Source organism: Ylistrum balloti, unplaced genomic scaffold (assembly GCF_031769215.1).
Source record: "Ylistrum balloti isolate Yb309-2 unplaced genomic scaffold, AGI_CSIRO_Ybal_v1 Utg370662, whole genome shotgun sequence".
NCBI classification, from domain to species: Eukaryota; Metazoa; Mollusca; class Bivalvia; order Pectinida; family Pectinidae; genus Ylistrum; species Ylistrum balloti.
The window spans coordinates 393731-415293 of NW_026782401.1; the positions used below are offsets into that span (position 1 = coordinate 393731).

At 31.8% G+C, this 21563-nt stretch overlaps 1 long non-coding RNA gene across 2 annotated transcripts in view; it reads left to right on the forward strand.

Annotated features, from left to right (window-relative positions):
- Window positions 1–3099: 3099 nt before the first annotated feature.
- LOC132557354 (uncharacterized) overlaps window positions 3100–21563 on the forward strand; it is an 85120-nt gene continuing 66656 nt past the window's right edge. Inside the window, exon 1 of one of the 2 annotated variants that reach the window (XR_009554505.1) lies at window positions 3100–3189. This is a non-coding gene — a long non-coding RNA (uncharacterized LOC132557354). Of the gene's footprint in view, window positions 3190–19465; window positions 19588–21563 lie in introns of those variants that run through there. The other variant, XR_009554504.1, reaches the window with a different exon arrangement.

Genomic DNA, 21563 nt, shown 5'->3' on the forward strand with positions numbered 1-21563 from the left:
TATGCACATTATGATAACAGTATAATTAGAAATCAAGCTGAACAATTTCGCGTTTTTATCCACAGTATGATAACAGTGTACTTAGAAATCAAGCTGAGACATTTGTGTTTTTATACACAGTATGATAAAAGCATACTTAGAAATCCAGCTGACATATTTCGCGTTTTTATACACAGCATGATAACAGCATACTTATAAATCAAGCTGAAAAGTTTTTTACGATTACCTAATGGATAAAAAATTATCTTCATATGTCCTATGTTTATCTGGAGTAGATTTAGTGGCATGATGGTTTGAATACATATAGACAAACCAAATAGTCATTCACTAATGTATACGTTGCTAGTCCTACTTATATCATCGTACATCTTTGTATATTCTGACATGTCTTGTGCCTAGTGTGACAATAACAAGGAAGGAAAAAAATCCAGTACTAAAACGTAACATTTTTAAGATCAAAGGGAAAAGTTAACAAAATACACATCGAAGGCTGTAACGTTTTTGTATCGTTGATTTGGTAATAACTTTTGCTTGACATATATTGCTTTGTATTATCGAAAAACATCAGTTTCATATCAATTCCAAAGCGCTGAAAGGTTTTCTGATAAGGCGTTTTTTTTCCTGCTGTCGCTTTGATCGCGTTATCACCAAGTTCCATACTGTATACTCAGAGGCAATTTTAAAAGGTTTGTGATTCTCATCATTTTCCCCCCTATTTCTATGCTTTTGAATCCGACGAACTGCAACATAGTAATTATGGAATGCCCTGTCATTTTGTCTGTTTTTTTGGTTACAGTATACATCATAGTGCATCTTAATATATCCGTTCGATAAGGATGTTTTTAAAAGATATACTTAAGCTGTCACACATATTGAATTGTTTGGACTTCGTGTTTACAAAACCACGTAAAACATGTATGGATGGAAAATCCAAATACAAAAACGGCTGCAATCTACTTAAATAAACAAGAATGTTGTGGAATCATACAATGAGTCATTTTATACTTGGTTTATACTCCATTTAGGATGTTTAGCATATTTCTCAAATAATATCAAGTGGCTATTTCGAGAGTTTGAGCTCCAATTTCTGGTCATGAACACAAACTGATGAGATAATTTTCGGAATTGGCAATTTTCTTTTTCAAATGTTAATGCATTGATTACAGCAACATCACATGCAGTTCTTTGACGTTGTCGTTGATGAGTCGTTCCTTCTAATTATAATGTTTTCTATTCTTTCCATCAAACTTTCTCTCTCCAAATCACGTTGATTTGATATGACCACATATCACATATCATATAAACGTGTGTTCTAATAAGTTTCCAATATATCATCATTATCACTTTCGTTCTGTAACACGGGGTTGATTTCTTACCTTGGAAAAACCTTAGGGTAGAATACTTCAAACGAAATGCATGCAGAATAAGATAAAACATTAGTATGTATCTGTGTTTGCATAAAAGGAGAACCTACTAAGATATAAGAATAATTATAAAAAAACTATGGGTTGCATTTTGTTTCATTTCTTTTACAGTGGCTGCCCTTTTGCAGTTTTCTCTATTTTCAATCGTGCCAATCACGTGATTATTCATTTTTTTTCTCAAGGCAGTCAAAAGTTTCAACCGAGGAAATTTCAAGCGTCGAATTATTATTGCTGAGGGCAGCACAATAAATTTGTGTAATTTCCTTTTAAAAACGACAACTTGTTGTCAAATCTGTAATTGATAACGTGTCACATTAAGCATCGGTATTTTTTGTAGAAATTGACATTACCTAAACATATACTGACTTCAATCCTGTACACGTGAGTTCATATGAGTCATGAAATTAAAAAGATGTACATATATTGGAATATTCTTCAGTTCAATAATTATCTATTGTGTGACTCATTTGATTTGATTAGCAATTCTATGTCCATTGACAATTCTTATTCGTTGACCGACAGAACGTGCACACCGTTTCTATAAGTTATGATATGGATTGGTGATCTAAGATATGTAGGACTTTATGTAGGTTGCGTGTGTTTTACACGTGACAATCAAGGAACAATACCTGACAGTGCAACGAGTCAACACTTAGATGAATCAAAAGATGAGAATTTAATCAAATCACTTCCAGTTCTACATTAATACACGAATCGGCTTAAAATATCACATAGACAGTTACAGATTGTCTATTGTATGAATAATTCCCTGGCTAACAATAATCTATTGTGTTAATAATGCGCTGTTTATTACCAAAATTAAATGCATGTTGCATTGATGCAGCCATATTTTTTTTCTTTGCAATTTGAATAGAAAAAGGTATTTTGTCATGTGTAGATATGAATGATAATAGAGATAAAATTTGATGCTGTGGATATGATGCGCTTTGTTTCATGAAAGAGATGCAGTACTCCAGCCATGACAGGTACAACATAACACGCCTGGCTTACCTATGGCGTAACATGCTCGAGGAAGGCTAAGGTATTTACTGTCGTCACGCAAGGATCTGGAAGACCTCAGCATGTACAGATGACCTTGTACAGCTGCCTTCGTGTAGGGTCTGCGATTGTGTGGCAGTCTTTCTATCTAACACGCTCCAAACATCCTCCTCACAGAAACAAGATTATCACAGCTATTTTATTTCTCTTCTTCAATTACAAATGTGCCCCCTTCCGATTCTACACATAGATGTTTTCCGGGGAGCTTTACTCTTCTCCTCCTGTAAGAAAAGCATAAACCGTACTCCACATCGAAACACCAGCATTTTATGTTGCGCACTGTTATTATCAAATGAAATCTTTACGACTATCTGTTGCCTTGTACGCACAGAACATGTTTGAGGCAAAGTGACGTTTATTGTAGAAAATTCCACATAAAGTTTGGTAACTCTGGTTGGTAAAACCCCCGCCAAATTGTCGGTAATTACATCGCTTTGCGGTTTACAGACCTGCTTTTCTTTTATACATAAGGTTTTGTTAAGTCTTGTTTGCTTTCCAGCCATTTGTGGCTAATCATGTCGAACTTGCATCTGTACTTGTGATACCGAAAACCTACATTTCAAGAGAACGTTGACATGAATGAGTATAGAATTACGTTTGTTTATTTCAAGTCAATCTTAACTTTTGGAAACATATCCGGTTGAGATAGTTTCCGGATCTAATCTTTATATAGTCAAATCCAGCCTGAAGATTGGTATGAACTGGGGTAAGTATTTCCTTTCATCCACAAGACTGTAACTAATACGTCAAAGTTGTTTTTGAAATGTTTGCTTGACTTTGTCCATATATAAGCATATTGGCCAAAGGTGTGTTTGTATGAAGATTACGTTTGTACGTGTTAGGCTGTTCAATAATGTAGCTTTCCAAAACTGTTGTTGTGATAGTCAGTAAGAATATGTAGACTATTATAATCAAGTTGTCTAAAGATAGACTAATCATGTGATTATTTGTGATATTCTTGTCAACCACAGAGGTAACACAATACTCTGGTATAAATGATATAGTTTTTAGGTATATATACTCGTGACCACTAGAGGTTAGCACTTGTAATTGTGTTATTGTGGTTCGACGAATAACCGGTCAGATTGTAATTTATCTACATAACAATAGCTTTCTGCGAGTTATCATTCTTAGCTTTTTAATACATTAACTTTTACGTCAAATGCAACACTTTACAGATGCAACCTGTTAAAAGGATTTGTGTATTTGTTTTTCTTTTTCTGCTCTTCATCATTAATTAATCTAATTCGCCATCTTTTATTCCATAACACCTTCACATTAATACTAATCAGATAAATAGAGGCTAATAATGGGTCCTATTGAACTGAAATTACAGTAGCACACTTAATGGAATAACGGTACTGTCCATGCCTCTCTACAACATTGTTTCTTTATGGGCGATTTATCATTGAAAGTATAAATATTTTATTTCAATGTTGTCGGTTCAAGGTCAAAATTACTAGGTCATTGCAATATTAAACTGAATGTGAAGGTCTAAGACATATAATCGATAGTTTGGTTCGCAACATTTCTATTTTTACAGGAAAGGTACATGTAACTTCAAGCACATCTGTATACATCAATCTGGACAAGGAATCTATATGTTCAATTCATTCGTGCTTCTCAAACATTAATCATATGTGCACATACGAGGCTTTTAGATGTAACTTTTTTTGTGGCGCCAATGTCTGGTTTTCAATGGCTGCATCTTGAATCGATATCCATGTATCTATTTTGTCTCTATCTTGAATGCCGGGTAACACATCTCGCTTTAAATATAGATACCATTGTCTGGCTGTTAAGAGTTCAGACTCTAATTAAATCCAAATAACATATTACGTAACAAGTAATCAGATTACATATACACGCACTTCCTGTCTATCAACTGACTCATCTGCTGCTGGTTAATCGACCTTGTCATTACCATATAAACATAAACCCGACATGGTGTGAATAAATGCTTTTGAGTTATCTCCCTTGATAAAATCTGCTAGTTATATGCTTATATCGATGTGTTGCATTTATTCTATCTTTGAAAGCACTAGAACACAAGCAAAAACAACATGTATATTACACTTACATGATTTACAGAGAGTCACTCACCGTCGTCGCCTACAATGAAACGAACTAAAAAGATGTTAAGAAACCTTACTCGAGTTATGCCCCTTGATATGATTTTTATAACTACGTATATATTTCTAAATGACGTCACATGTACCACATGACAAGTTATTTCATTAATATTGTTTTTTTACTGATACGAAACGAGTATTTTCCATCGCCTAAAGACAGCTATCGGGACATATTTGAAAGGCGATTGACAGTTGTATCGCTATTTGGGTGAACGCTGCAGGAGTTTTCAATAAGATTTAAAATCGTGGCCAAAACTTTCATCCTTCATAGCTTTAACATATTTCCATAGGTTAAACATGCTAATTGATGGCCCTATAATCGGACTTTCATAGGGATCGAATGTAAAACGTTACTTGTTCCCAAAACCTAATTTCTCATTCGAAACTTTTATACTTTACTTTTTTTTAAAATATAAAACAGACAATAAATGAATATAAATAAAATAAGACGTTGTTGGATTTGTAGCATTAGATATTCAATCCATTACATCAAGGCAAGCTTAGATGATCAGAACAATATACAGAGGGTTGAAATAAGGAAACGGATGTAAGAGACTTCAGTTAAGAATAGCGTCTTTTGTAATTCTTTTTCGTGATCTAAGTCTATTGTGCAATATCAAGCATCATACTATAGCACTTGTTGAAAACATGATATTCTTGATAAATATATTAATGAAGCTTTATAATATCATAAATCTATATTGACTTTAGAATGCGAAAATGGTAAACACTATATATGAACTTTACACGATTGGATTAAGCGTACATTCTGTATCGCGAGATGAAGTGGTGATGGGGATTTGTGTGTGTTTGTGTTCGGAATTTTTTTTATTTTCTTGTGGATGAATCTAAAATGGTCCTGTCACGCAAAACATTATCTAGCAGACCAAAGTCTGATAATGTGTTGGCTTTCTTGTGAATTTATCTTTTAATTGTCCTGGTAAGATTGATTTTGAAGCAACAAGGAAGACAGAAACAACTAACAATCAGGGAAAAGATTTATTTCTGATATTACATATTGTGTTCAAACTGACCCCTGTCAATTTATAACACAGAGAAATAACAGAAAGCTTCTAGGTTATCGTGAAAAATTCTCCACTCGTCTAATAGCATTATCTCCCCTGCGTTTGAAATTTAAGACATTCTGTATCTAACAGCTCAGTGTTTTCAGATTTATTTTTCTCTGTAAATTCATCATTCGAGAGACAGTGACCAAGCACTCTGACAAAGCTATATAATTCACATAAAACATTTTAAACGAGTACTGTGTTATATATTAAAGATCACTTGAGTAAAATATTTTAATCACCATTTCAAATAAATTTGATATGCAGATGTCTGGGATTTAGTCTTTAATTATGATTTTTTTTCTGAATCAAAACCGGGGAAAATTTTGTCAGCGGCACAATTTGATAATAACATTGGTGTTAGACTTGATGTGTCAAAGCGGGAGTAAAGTATTTGAAAGAATTTCTTTTGATTTTTAATTATTGCAAAAAAGTCTGGACTCTGGAGTAAGTATTCATAAGAAACACAACTTATTAATATTTATAATATATTTTAAAAATTTTTCTTTATCTTCGAGAAACTGATTTCGTTTAGATATATCCGTGTTTATAAGAATGTGTAAGAACTGACAATATCTGGAAAAAAAGGATAAAACACTACATGTATAAATTTGAGCTACATGACTAGTGTACATTACATTTAATACAAAAAAGGCTAAGATTGGATTGTCAAAATCGATCTCCTTGTTGAACATCGGCAGAGAAATCAACGTCGAACTTGTCAAAACACAATAAAAGGCCATCTTCAATATGACATAATATAATAGTATACAAGTTATCGCTGTAGAAAATGCAATTTCCATTTTAAAAAATCCATCTGAATTAAGGGCATAAACTATTGCTATTTGGCATCGTGTTTCCATAGATAATAGATTATAATAAAGTTAAGACACGAATTATCAAACAAACTTCAATATTGTGATGTTTGCACAGAAACACAGACCATGTTGTTATTTATAGTAAATAAACTTTTTATTCAGTAACATCGCTCTAGTGAATTTATTTCTAAGCTGATTCCATCAAACTGTAAATACAGGTGATCCATTATCATAAGATTACTTATAATAGGTTTCAACGGCATTGCCTTTATTTCTCAAAATGTACTAATGTTAACAGACTTTCTAGTGTGGCATCACTCGTTGTAGAAAATTGACAATGCGCGAACAATAATAGAACGCTTGTAATAATTTGAAAAATATACATAAATCAGCCCTCATACAGTTTTGTAACAGACATTTTTACAATTTTCAATTTCGTTTCCGTAGATGATTATAAGACCAACAAATATTGTGTATTGACAAACATGCTCCTGACAATATATATGTATATATGTGTGTTTTCTATTCAAACTCTACTATTTTTACTTAGAGAAGAAATCGCATTAATAGGACCGAAATCATTTCATCGTAATTTTGACTCTTTTTGTGTCGAACTGAGCTAATACTAAATGAATGCAGATATTTAAGAGTATGTGTTGATACCAGACTGAATTAACTGATATTCACCTTCGTCTTATTTCATGTTATGATAAGTGTTTTAATTAACGGAACACAATGTTATAACGCTACATTTTTGAATGCCGGTTCCTTTAGCGTTGTCAGGTGTTTGTCCATATTTCCTTCGGTGTTATTTGCTTCTTTTTGTTTTAATTTTGATTTTTATAAAAAAAAACAATATTCAGGTTTTTCTGATGCTATTATAATTTTGAAACATCTTCTAAAATTCATCTGCAAAATTATGATGATATGAATCCTGAATCCTAATTGTAACAACTTCCATATTTACTATGTACCACTTGATTAAGAGATTCGTTGAAAATATAAAAACAAGACACAGTGCGATTCTTTCTAACAGCGTTCTCATATTTATTCCTCAATGTAAATAAAACAAGCTATCACATATTTTATTCTATTAATTGTTATAAACGTATTAATTGTGCTGTTTCATAATTGTTATTGTATTTTCTATCCCTGTTTTTTTCTTTTTTTCTTTTTAAATTCGATTATTTTTTTTATATATCACAGGTTAATTCATCTACATTCTCTGAGGTTTATTTTCATAATGAGATGTATAGAATATTTTGTACTTTACTAAATATTAAATACAGCCATGAAACGATTAGTATTCCGGAGGGTAAAATGGAGCAAATGTATCGGGTAATATAAGGGAGACGCAAATATTGTAACATAACTACTTACATTAACTAAATTTCAAAATAGTCACCTGTGTCTCGTGCTGAATATTACTTGTTTGAAATTGTGGAAAGTGTACTTATTGTAATTTCATTGAATGGGTTTTAAAACATTATACAGTATATATAACATTACATTATATGTAAATTGAAAACTGTCATATTCTTGATCAGTTTAGATACCTATCTGTTCTTGCAAAGGTTAAAGTGGAAAACGTATCGCCATAATAAACGTAGTTTTGAAATTCTTTATGAGTAATGGGATTCATATACACTGATATATTTTGTTTAATATTCTTAACATATTTTTTTTATATGAAATGGATCATAATCTGTATGAAAATATATCTAAACTCTATAGTTCTTCACGACTGTCTCCTTCACATTCGGTGTACTACAATGTATACCATAAACATAAGGAGAACAACATTTATTTGATTAAAATATTGTTATCTATATTTAATGAAGCTTACTTATTTATAGCAAAATACAGAAAAAAAACAAACAACATTGACTTTTGTTTTACTAAATAACAAGTACTAAATTCGAGCTGATAGATCTTGTTTATCAATTTTATATCATTATATATATATTATCAAAGTCGTAGTGCATTTTTTTCACTGTTTCGAATCATTTCAAATGTTTTACTTATAAGTTACAACGTAAATTCGAAACGAACATAACACAATTGATTTAAAAACCAAACTGTTTAATAGAATGAAAAGTAGAGCCTATTATTTCATCTTAAGCTATCCTAGAAGTATATTCTTTTTAAGGCTTTAGCTGAAAATTGTGACGAGAAGGTTTTCAGTAACAATTATATTCTTGATGGAGTTGTCTCCCCTATGCCGTATTTCGTTCCCCGTTTAACTGCGAGTTGCGAAAAAGCCGACGGCGTCGTTACTGTGTGGTCGGTCGTAAACTATCTCCACCACTCGTGGCGCGTGGGTGGTCCTTATCGCTGCGCAACAGTTAAAGCGCATGCGCACTGTTTCTATGAAGAGTGAATCCATGGTTACCAAGTGCATAGCAGCCACATAAATATCTCTGATAAGTAATGCGGCGATGAATTGCTAATCTTAAACATATGCATATTTCACGGCTCGTGAGGCTGCGTGATCGCCGAGAAGACAAGTTAGAGCTCCAGGGACCGTCATTTGCCAGTGTAAAACATGGGTTGGTTGGCTCAGCGTTATGTCAACCAACCACGATAGGATTTCTAAATCGGCGTATGGTTTAACACTATGCAAATTTAAAGTTTATAAAGAATGGAATTGAATGAAACTGCATTGAATCAAAGCAATATAAATTATTAAAGCAGATAGCAATTACAAGTGCATATAATGTTAATTAGTTATAACTTCACCATTTTATCAAATAAAGCATTACAAAACATATGAAGTTTGAGAATGAAATATAATTTAAAGATTCAAATTTCCCCTTTATCATTAATTTATCAATTTTAATATTGTACATAAACATCTTTGTATAACATTTTTATATTTTTTATGTGTAATTCTAATTTTCAATATTTAAATATATTAGATAAAAAGGAAGAATGGCAAATTCACTTTATTTTTCATATATTTTATATACATTCCTGTGAGGTATTTCATACAAAAATATGAAAGATGAATTATTGAGAGAACATGTAACTGTTGGATAGCAACAACTATTGGTTATCAAACGAAACCTACAAACAGAGTTATTTCCATGTAAATTAACTCAAATATGACATGCAAGCTATAACAAATATAGACGTTTGTATTGAAAAAGTGTTTTCGTTTGTATTTGTGTATATAGATACAGCGAATAATTATGGAAGGGCTAGATAATACATAATTACTATTTTGCACATTATTTGTAGGCAGTTAGTATCATGTCTCATTATATAGATAAAGACGGAGTTGACACATGGTATGAAAATAAACTCTAGACGAATCAATGATTATACAACAAGTTTTCCGATATCTTAAATCTTCGGTCCATCAGTTCGTAATGTATCTGTTTTAACATAAATGCACATATTTTCATACATGTAGATATTGTTATAACACAAAGAAGTTAGAGAAATATCCCTTGTTGTATCAAAAATAGAAAATAATCTTAAAGTTATAATACTTTATGTTATTTGGTGTATTGTACCAACTTCCAATATACATTCAGAATTAGACACAGAAAATAAAAACATAAATTAAACTTCATCACATAGCTGTTTCTAGGATACAACTATACTTATAGAAAAGTTCAAGATAGTTTATTGGCGATTAGCTGCTGTGATTTCGAATTCTTTCAAAGGAAATCCAAAATCACACAGTTAATGTTTTGAAATTATTTTACGCACCCTTTTCTCCCTCATTAAAGCCTCAAATGTAATCCATTGGTAATGGACTGTAAGTTTTTACTCATTGAACGTTATTAGTTTACTTCACAAATGCTATACGCACTTAAGAATATTTTTGAAGTCAAAGTGTTAACAGTATTTCACTAAAGTGAATATTGTGATAGAAATAAAAACCAACAACCTCACTAAAACTGAAATACAAGGAACTCTACATTTTACAATATACATGCATAAAACATGCTTCATACAAAAATTACGACAAGTCACATAAAAAACAAAACATATTTTGTGTAGTGAATTTATGAGACGTTGTTACTGTGAAATTTGAAATACAGTCTGTTTATTTTGTTGATTTAATATCTAAAATCCACATTCAAGGTACTGTAAATATTTGTCTTCATGTTTACGCAACTATTTGTTCATCTTTCTCTAAATTTTATCAAATATTCATATATTTATTTATACAAAATTTCCATACCAATTTACCTTCGTTATATATTTTGTGACAATTTCTCACTGGAGTGTTAGATAACTCAGTTAAAATTAAATGTTAAAAAATTGAATTTACAAATGAACACACTGTGAAATAAACACAACAGCTATAATAATGAATAATATAACATACTCGTAAAAGAATACTTCTCCTCCTAAACTTAGTATCACACACTCTGAAATGACAGTCTCTTCTTGTGTGGAATAAGTTCTGAGATAAATATGTAGCATGATTTTAAATAGCAATATTTTCCTTTGCAAATCAACCTCACTCGCGATCAACCATTGCCCGGTACCGGAGACCAAGTAATGATTTCTTCATTAAAATTGCCATAGGCGTGATATCTGACTTCTTGATTGTATAGACGGGGCCAATGACCGTAGACACAATATTAAAGACATTGTTAGTCCCTGACAGAAATAGAATTGGTAGTAATGGTAAGATATTACCTGTATTGGTCAGCATATATATTTACAATACTAATATTGGAGAGAGGTATAGGCTAACTATAACACATAAACTCATATAATAAGGAGGCAGGGATGTTACTATTGAGGATTGGAAAATTCACGACAAGGATAATTCATCACAATGTGAGGTATTGTGGTGATCGTAACATTCAATCTGTTGACAAATGTACTATATTGTTAGTAGTGAGGTAACCACAAGTATAATATTGTATGGTGTTATTGGCTGTTAAAGAAAAAACTATTGTTGTAGATATAAGTTGATGGTATATGGTCAGATGATTAGTAATTTTGTAGCTTACCATATGATATTGTTGGTATATGTCAAAAAGTTAATATTTTTGTGACTTTTCTTGTGATGTTGTTGGTATATGTCCGAAAGTTTATAATTTTGTGGCTTGTATTATGATATTTTCGGTAAACGTCCTAACGATTGTGCAAAAGACACACAAGTGAATATAATCTTTTCATAGTCTAGAGTGAAATACAGCAGCGCCAAAAAGGAATCAAACTGCATCATACAGCTGTTTCGTCATTCTAGGACTCGTCATTGATGGTAATGTTTATAATTTTGTGACTTGTATTATGATATTTTAGCTAAATGTCTCAAAGTTTATTATTTTGTGAGTTGTATCATGATATTCTGGCTATTTGTCTTTAAGTCTATAATTTTGTGAGTTGTATCATGATATTCTGGCTATTTGTCTTTAAGTCTATAATTTTGTGAGTTGTATTATGATATTTTAGCTTTATGTCTCAAAGTTTATTATTTTGTGAGTTGTATCATGATATTCTGGCTATTCGTCTATAAGTCTATAATTTTGTGAGTTGTATCATGATATTCTGGCTATTCGTCTATAAGTCTATAATTTTGTGAGTTGTATCATGATATTCTGGCTATTCGTCTTTAAGCCTATAATTTTGTGAGTTGTATCATGATATTCTGGCTATTTGTCTTAAAGTCTATAATTTTGTGAGTTGTATCATGATATTCTGGCTATTTGTCTTAAAGTCTATAATTTTGTGAGTTGTATCATGATATTCTGGCTATTTGTCTTAAAGTCTATAATTTTGTGAGTTGTATCATGATATTCTGGCTATTTGTCTTTAAGCCTATAATTTTGTGAGTTGTATCATGATATTGTAGGTGAATGTAGGTGTTGTGTTATTGCTATGTCGTAGGTAAATATTGAGTAAGTAATATTACGAGCAATATTTTGATAAATGACGTTATAGACGTTTTTCTCATTCTTCTGGTTTTTGGTTTAAACACTCCCCGGGTGTCTTATGTCAAACTGTTGTGGCAATGTGAAAATGTTGTATTCTTTAATCGTAAAACCCGAAAACAAATTACCAACACTTGAATTCGATAAGATATTTTTCTCCCCTTCATAAGAGTATAAAACCAACTTTAGGTTGTTAAAACCATTTTTATCTATAATTAAATTTCATAAGTCCTATATAGATGTCATTCATTTGTATAAAACAATTAACACCAAAAATGAATTGGCCTGGGAATTTTTGTTTCATAATATGATATTTATTTCGGAAGTATATTTAGTTTAGAAACAAGATATTTACAACTCTTATCAGACACGTAGCAACAATGCAACATACAGTGTAAAAACATCCGATTTTTAATTGACTGTCGTCGAGGATGGACACAGTGGTGATTTTTGATAGTTTATGTACAACGTCGAAACAGATCTGTAACGTGTACCTCATATTTATGGAGTATAAGGTGTATTGAGACGATCGAGAATAGTTTTTTGTAATCTATTTTACAAATGAACAAGATGTCAAACTCACAAAAAAATAAAGAATCCGGTGATTTTGTTGTATATACACTAATATTTCTAACGAGGTAGCAAACTTTAAGCCAATGGTGTTAGCCAAACTTTAAACAAAAAGTAATATAACTTACACATATCAATGAGTTCATTACGTTAGGTATATGTATATTGCGAAAGAAATTAGTTTTTTTTCAGATGATCTCACCCTATATATAAAATATTTAAAGACGTGTATTATATTCTTTAAGATAAAGTCAGCACAAAACTCTCGCCGTAAATGCTTATATTCTGACAATGTTAGGCCCTTGTTGTTGTGGAAAAAATTCTGAAAATCCTAAATGTTTTAATATTATGAAGAATTTGACTCCTGTAGTTATCATTTTGTTTTATAGATTGATTATTGATAAAATTCAAGAGAGGGTTTGACCTTGTTCCGATTCTGTATGGGAGGTTCAATACAGACAGGTTATTAGTTTTTTACTGCTACATAAAACGATTGAGTAAACAAACTATTGAGACGTGGCTTTTGATGTACCCCGGCACAGTTTATCAGTACTTGTGGGTATACTCTGGAGTAATTTTAATATCTAACCATATGTTACAATCCCGTCATCATAAAGTTTTCAAGTAGGTTCGAAAAAGTTTTCTGTTTATGACATATTTTATGCTAATTAGTGTAAAAAGGAGGTTATTATTTACTTTATCCACATTACGTGTTGAATAGGTCTTAATGTTTGATTTCAAATCTGGAAAGGTAACACAGTCACCAACATTCATTCATTAAATCTTTAATTAACGTATGCCATGATATCTGCACATTATTGAAGCTGTTATACATGTTAATTGTATTTGAATTAAAAAAGGAACCATTGATAATTAGTTGATTGGTACTTCACAATTTTATATTTCTAAGCTATGCTATTGATAGAAAGACAGGAAAAACGATTCAACGTTGAAATCTTACTCTATTAAGCCGACAAATTATTATTAAGAAAATGAGGTCATTGATCAGAACGATCCGAAGAAAAGAAAAAAATCCGATGTACATGAATTTCGAAAAGAATACAGTTGAGATCTCTAAAATTCAAATAATGAAAGTATGAAAAAATAGACTCAGCTTATGAAATGATAAAAAATAGGGGATGGCAAACTATGTTTCATATACATAAACATTAGATGAGGATGGAGTGTTGAAGGTGTGTGGTTCCTTTTACATACATGTTGAATGTCCGATTCTTGAAACGTCATAAATAAAGAGTTATTGAAAGTTAAAACTAAATAAATAAATAAAAAATCTGTTTCGGCTCACGATGATCTGATGACACCATTATAGGGATTAGCTAGTATTTTTTTTAAAAATGCAGTGAACAATATCTATGTAGATCGATAAGGAACAATGTAGAATATGCAGTTGTAGGGGTATTTCCCGGTGAAGGAATCGATGAAGGAACATTTGACCTAGAATATACACCATGGAATTTTCGGCACATGGTTAATTCATATGATATTTTACTTTGTTAGGTGACAACCCTCGGTTGCTATATTAGACGCACAAAATGTACTATCATAATTTGCTAATTGCTTTACGAGTTCTTAGCTGAATATTTTGTCGACTTCTAGGTCATCAACAGGACGATTCAACTATTGTAATTTGGTACTGAATCCCTATTGAATATCCGTAGTGACGTTACCCTTTCGTTTAGTGCTGAACAGGGACCTTATTACTACTCTGTAGATTATTTTGTAGATATTGACAATTGAAGGTCAATGCCATCATTGGCGTGTTTGTTTCTTTTCTTAATGAAGGTATCTACCATAGTCGTATGTTGTCATTGTGTGTAAATCATATGAATGACTTGTATTTCTAATTTGTAGCAGTTTTAGTTGTGCGAGGAAGGTACGAAATTTTCAGAGGAAAAAAATGTACGAGAAAAGATATCGAACTACTTCGAAAGCGTGATTATTTTCGTTTTCTTCGTCGGGAACTGCCATTTAGATATAGACAAAATCTAAAATCACTTTACTTTATGCAGAGTTGAAATATGGAAACCATAAGGATATCAAACGCACTTGGAAAGTATATATCAAAACAATTGAGATATTGACAACAACACTAGTCCAAAGGTATTATGTTCGAAAAACGACATGTTTTGCTATTTCCGGAATATTGATACATTGAAAATGAAAAAAGCCTGTCAAATGACTATTTCATAACAATTATTTGAATACTTTTGTCATGAGCCACTGACAAATGAAACCTAATGGTTACAGTTTGGATTTGGAATAGAGGAGGCTATGAATCATAAATCGTTTGGTATTTACCTGTTATCTGTACTCTTGGTCAGTCTTTGATCTATAACATACCAAACATTTCCACAAAATCAGTTGCAAAGGACCTTTATAAATATTACAGGGACAGCTTTTCATGTAGCTGAATGATAAACATGGTTATTCCAATTTCTCTCGTTTGAATATTCCATTTCTAGACAGTAACATTCCTGTTCTTATACTTATGTTGTTTACATGTCACAATCAATCTCTTGGTAAATGTTGACAACTAGTGGAACATCTTTCAGGGCATTACTTTGAGAGGTGCATGCTAATGAAGACTGGAGGCCGGCTATGAACTCAATGATTATACACTTTTACTGTTTTTAAAATTTCCATTTATGATATAAAGATATATGTGTTCGATTGGTCGTTATTATGCTATATTGGTTCATTTCGTCAAGCTACATTGGTTTAACTGACATAGATTTTGTTGGTGCTGTTGACTTAACAAAAGATGCTTAACATTTTGGATCACATGGTCTTGTTCTCCGTTGGTACGGTGTAAATTTGGGCTTTAATACTCTGACTTTATTTGATTAAGTTTGAGTTTTAATTACGACTTTCTGTTTTTTTCAATTGGCGATATTAAATATTTTCTTGACGACCTTGTCACCTTTCAAAGGAAAGGAGTCAAATCATACAGTTGATTATATGTATAATGAATACACTTTTTTTTTCATTTCATTCACCAAATACAGATAGTAAGTATCCTAAAAGAATAAATAAAAGAATAATATTAAAGAAATAATATGTGTTCAATAAAAGTTTATGTAATATTCTATTACATTCACGGCCCTATTCTGAGTTAATTAGAGTGATTGGTAAATTCTAAGCTGCTATTGAAAGATTGGATTCTGTCACATGGACATCTTTTACAAAGAAATGAGTACAGAATAATAGCTTGCGGGGCCCTTTAGGGAACGTACACTGCTTCAGTTTGTGTGCTTTGTGAATTTAGATCTATAGCATGCTTGATATCAGAGTGATATACGCCCTGAATGGAAACTTAGTTCGAGTGATGGACAAGCAGATTTATCTTCAAATAAACAGAATTATATAGACACTATTGAAATACGTTATTTGTTTCACTGTAATGTGAATGAATTATCAACATTTTTTAACTAATAAATAGAAACTAATTGCTGTATTTAAGATAAATTGTACAACATTAAGCTAGAAATTTCTGCGTTTTCCAAAATGCCTACTAGTGATTAAATAGCATATGTTCTAATTTTGAGAACATGTTAATTTCCGTTGTTAATGCAGTACACAAAGGTTTACCTGTAAATCGTGTCATTGACTTTGAATCACTCCCTAAATATATCCAAAGGATAGTTGGTTGTAGATCGGGCGAAATTTCTTGTTAATATGCTGTACTAGCACAACCTTTTAGACAGTTCTAGGGCTTCAAATGGCTTATATCAGATGAACTGTCAAATATATACTTTTTTATGGTTTTGATCAAACAAGTGAATTATATAATAACTCCCTTTCATTTACTTAATTTAGAAGTCACTCTGACATATCCGCTAGAAAACCAAGCATTTTGACAGTTACGCATGCAGTTTATGACATATAAGGTCTACAGGGACATTTCACAAGACAGCCAACATTACCGAGGGACGTTGCATCACAGACAGTTTGATCTGATAATTGCTCTTAGGTAGGAAAAATAACCGAAAATACGTAAAATAATTTGGTCTATTCTGGTTCCAGACTGATTTAGCATTATGTGATGACAGTTTAAGTATCCCATGTCATAAAAAGGCTAATCGGAAATAAAAGAGTATTAAGCTTAATATGCTGCTGTCAAAAAAAGCAAGGCTAAATCATATAGTGACCAACACTTCAGAACCAGAGGCTTTGTGTTCCATTTATGTTTGAATGTCAGAGGCAAAACTGTATCAATTATCAAAGTAACATACCATAATAAAAGAAATTAAATTACAATGATATTCCACTAAATAGTAAAACGAGGGTATACTTTCTAAATGATTTCATTACGCAAAATGCTATATTGTAGTAGCAAGTTCCGTGTTTACAATTCGAGACAATTTTAAACCAATTTCCAAGTTTTTAATGCACTGGATGCTTGGGTTCAAAGATGCTAATGTAGGCTTTAGATATTATGTTGAATTGCTGATCATGAAAAGCATCATAGAGAAAGACAAAATCAAAACAAATCACACAATGGTTGGGGGATGTTCTGAATCACGTATCTGACTGGAAATAATCCTGTTAAACGCTTTGCGTATATCACTGAGTTCTTTTATATACAGTGTATTATTCAATTTGTTTATATGATATAAAAGATATATTTCTCTGTATTTCTAGTGAAACTGTGAGAAATGAATCACGGACCAACCGATAAAGTAAATCTAACAAACAATGTAACAGTTTTACTGCCAGTATTGCATGCAGAGGGTACGATAACGTCTTCAATCAGAAATATTTTTGGTTATGTCGTATCCTTATAATCAAACTATAGCCCTGGCGTTTGTATATATTTTGGAATTAGATATGAATATTTTTTTTCTGATTATTTGAGTTTAGAGATATTTTTATGCAGGACTGGCAAAATGCGCTCGACAAGAGCCAATAGTTTTATTTCTTATCGAATGAACTTTGTTATAATAAATATCTTGATATAACTAATGCTAAATTTCAAAACTCTTAAATAACGCTTCGAGTTTCGGTTAAATATAGAGGGAGATGGGACAAACCCAACCTAACTTAGGCAAACATGCTATATTGCACTTTATATACTCAACTAAAAGGTGAATACCATTTTGTAATTGAATGTCCGTTGTACTCTGCAACTAATTCAAATGTTATGACAGACCGCATAGAAACGATGAATTGGTTTATACTGAAAACGATTCTATAATTCAAAAGTTTACAGAGTTTTGTTAAAACGCAATTGAAATAAGGCATAGGATCTGATTTAATAATGTGTAACTCAAGTTATGATGTTTCCTACATTCTTCGCTTGCAATATGATATTTTGTCCCATTAACGCGCATTGTAATCCTGTCTCCCACACTTGCTGTTGTGAAGGCATGTGTTTCCTGTAAATGTGTATAATTATTATGCTGTAACATTCACAATTTGTGTATGTATTATTGAGTCATTAACAACATGTCATTGCAATTGTTAAATATGCATAAAGCATACAGTCTTTATTGCAAATGAATGAATAAAGGTATGATTAAAGTTGGGCAAAAAATTGTAAACCCCTGAGGGAAACTTGTTTGGCTTTCATTTACTGTAAAAATAGTAAAAAAAAATTCGCGCGCCTGTCTTTCTGTGTAAATTTCGAAATCTATCAGATTACGTCAATCTAATTATTTATTCTTAATCAACTAATTGCCGCCAAGGGCATACATAGACTATAGCTATAAAGACGTAAGAGGCATAGAAAGGGCATGTTGCAGTAGTATTGGGAGGTTTTAATTCACTATGTTCCTGGAAAATTAGGTAAGTCAATTTAAACTTAGGTTGTGATAAAACACGCCAAGCCTTTTACTGCACGTGAAAGTAACACCACCATGATGATGTTGATAAAACGTTCTCATAGTGCTTGCTAACCTCCTTCCATCGAGACGTTCAGAAAGTAGGGATGCTTCTATCAAAAAAGAAGAAAATGAACTTTAAATCATTATTATCATACAAGTTTACAGTAGGTCGTCCTCGTCATCATCGTGTATGTCAAGGTCATTTCCGATAAAGGAATTAAGTAAAAAGTTCACAGGGCAGATATAATTGTGTTCGTGCTAGACTGGTACAATTGATTGAAAAACCATCGTTTGTGTATCAGGGGAAATCATAAACCATATATGTAATCAAAACAAACTAAATGAATTCAAGGACAAAATTTCAACCAAAAGATATGTCAAAACGACTGAATAAAGAATAAAATATTTAACTAAATTATCTTATTTCTTAAATGTGCAGTGTTCAACATTCAAATCTAAATAATCAACTTAAGTAGTACTGATGCAAATAATTCATAAGCGCACTATTGAATGTGTAGTCTAATGCACATGTATGATGACATAATGCACATTAGCATATCCATGTCTCGATGCGAATGATACATACATTATGTATGAATGTACTTCACATTTAGCATTTTAGTAATTGATCTTCATCAGTACATACAGGTAAATAGGTGACATAACATGTACAGGAAGTCTGCATAAGAGTGTTGCATGCAGAAGAAAACAGGTGATTTTGAACATTCTTCTCTATTTTGACGTGTGTTTTCGACTTCTTCATGGCAGATGGTAAGATTCTTCATACATTTACAGCATCAGGTACCAATTGATTAACATTATTTTCAAAACTGAACTGCATATACAATTTTCTATGTAACAGGGTTATTGTAAGATTGGTAATTTTGCACTTTCTAGAATATCAAAAAATGTGTGTTATATGCGATGTATGCACAATATATTGCATATAGATGAATTAGGAGTAGCGCACAGATTTGGAAATATAATGTAAAACATGCTGCAATACAATCCGTGTGTAATATACTAATAATATTTATTTCATATTAGAATATCTTTCACGAATATTGTAAATGTGCTATGATAATGTAGCAAACTTAAATACTTTTCAATCGAATAGATATCTTATGTTTCATAAAATCCTTGACCTATTTACATGTATTATCGAAACATCAATCTCTACAATATCTCTCTGATTTGCTACGTCTAAATGTTGTCAAGTAAAGAACAAAAACTAGTCGTTGGCTTGTCCGTTTTGATATGACCTCCCAGGATCTATCATTTGGATTGGTACCGAGATCAGCCGCCAAAGCCGAGAAGGAACACTATCGCGTAATGTACCATTCTGTACAACACATCACGACATGACAAAAACCATGCCACTATCCTTTATCTCCCGCGCAGTGCTGGAGAGTCGACCTGATAGAAGCAGACGATAGGGAACAGACAACCTTTCAAGGCAACGATCCAATCTAAAGACCTCTCACGGGGATGCTTTCAACTGGGAGATTTGCTTATATTCTGTTTGGCATGTTCATATACACGAATTTGTACATTTTTATTTCTTAATTTTACCAAAACAAATATTTCTTATCTGCTTTGAAACGGATGTCTGTGGAACTGTGAAACTGTATATCTTTCGAAAGCTTTAACTTCAAGGCGGCCAGTGCTTGAGAGAATCCTCGACCTCAATTAGTAAAAACCACACCTACATCACGAAAAATGATATCAAAGTGCTACCGAATGTTGTTTATACTTATTCCAACACAATGAGACGATTAATGTCAAACGTTTCCTACTTCGTGCATGTCAAAGGATGTTTTAGAGTTTTCAGCTATTCATGAATTATTGACATTCTATGGCAAGGAGGTTATCAACACAATATTGAGCAACTATGATATTGATAGACAAATTACTAAACATGATAATATTTCCAGAAAACATCGATTCAGCACTAAAGTTTCATTGAAGTTATAGATATAAGTGCTGGGATCATGTACAGAAAACAATTTGGAATTAATCAAGTAAAGATAAGTTAAATGAATACGAAATTCTTCATTTATTTGTTTCAAACACATTAAAAAGAAACAAAATAGACCTAAGAGGAAAATTCTTAAATAGAAATATTTGTCTGCATATATATAAGAGTTACAAATCTTTAATGAACTTTGGTGAATCCAGTCGGGAAATTAGCCAATTCTAGTTTCAAGCAGCTGTTATAAATTCAAATAAGACATGTTCGAATCTTTTTATATTGTTTTTGGTAAATACATCGAATTCACATTTATTACCATTTTATTCATTTCAAATTATTGACCAATTTGCAAATAACTGATTTCAATATTGTGTACTTCCAAAACGCAATGCATAAATATGAAATATACAAAAATGTTGTTTTCATCGTAACCTAACAATTATATGGAATGTGAGGTTAATGAAAAATGTATGATGTGCCTGGAAGCAACACGTTAGTCGAAAGAATCTATTTGAATAATATCGAAAAGACAATTGAGAGGGGATTGGCTTTTTCTCATGAAGTGTCCAATGAAACGAAGCATTTGGGATGTATATATATATTTTCCAATTAACTCTCTTGTCGACGCTGTCCGCCAGGTTTATATATGACCTCAGACAATATTGCGACCCTGAAAAAACAAATAAGATCAACTAAAAACTTTTAATGAATATCTTAATATAAATAGACTTTTTTGTAAACAATTTATATTGTTATACTCGATACAAATGTTTTA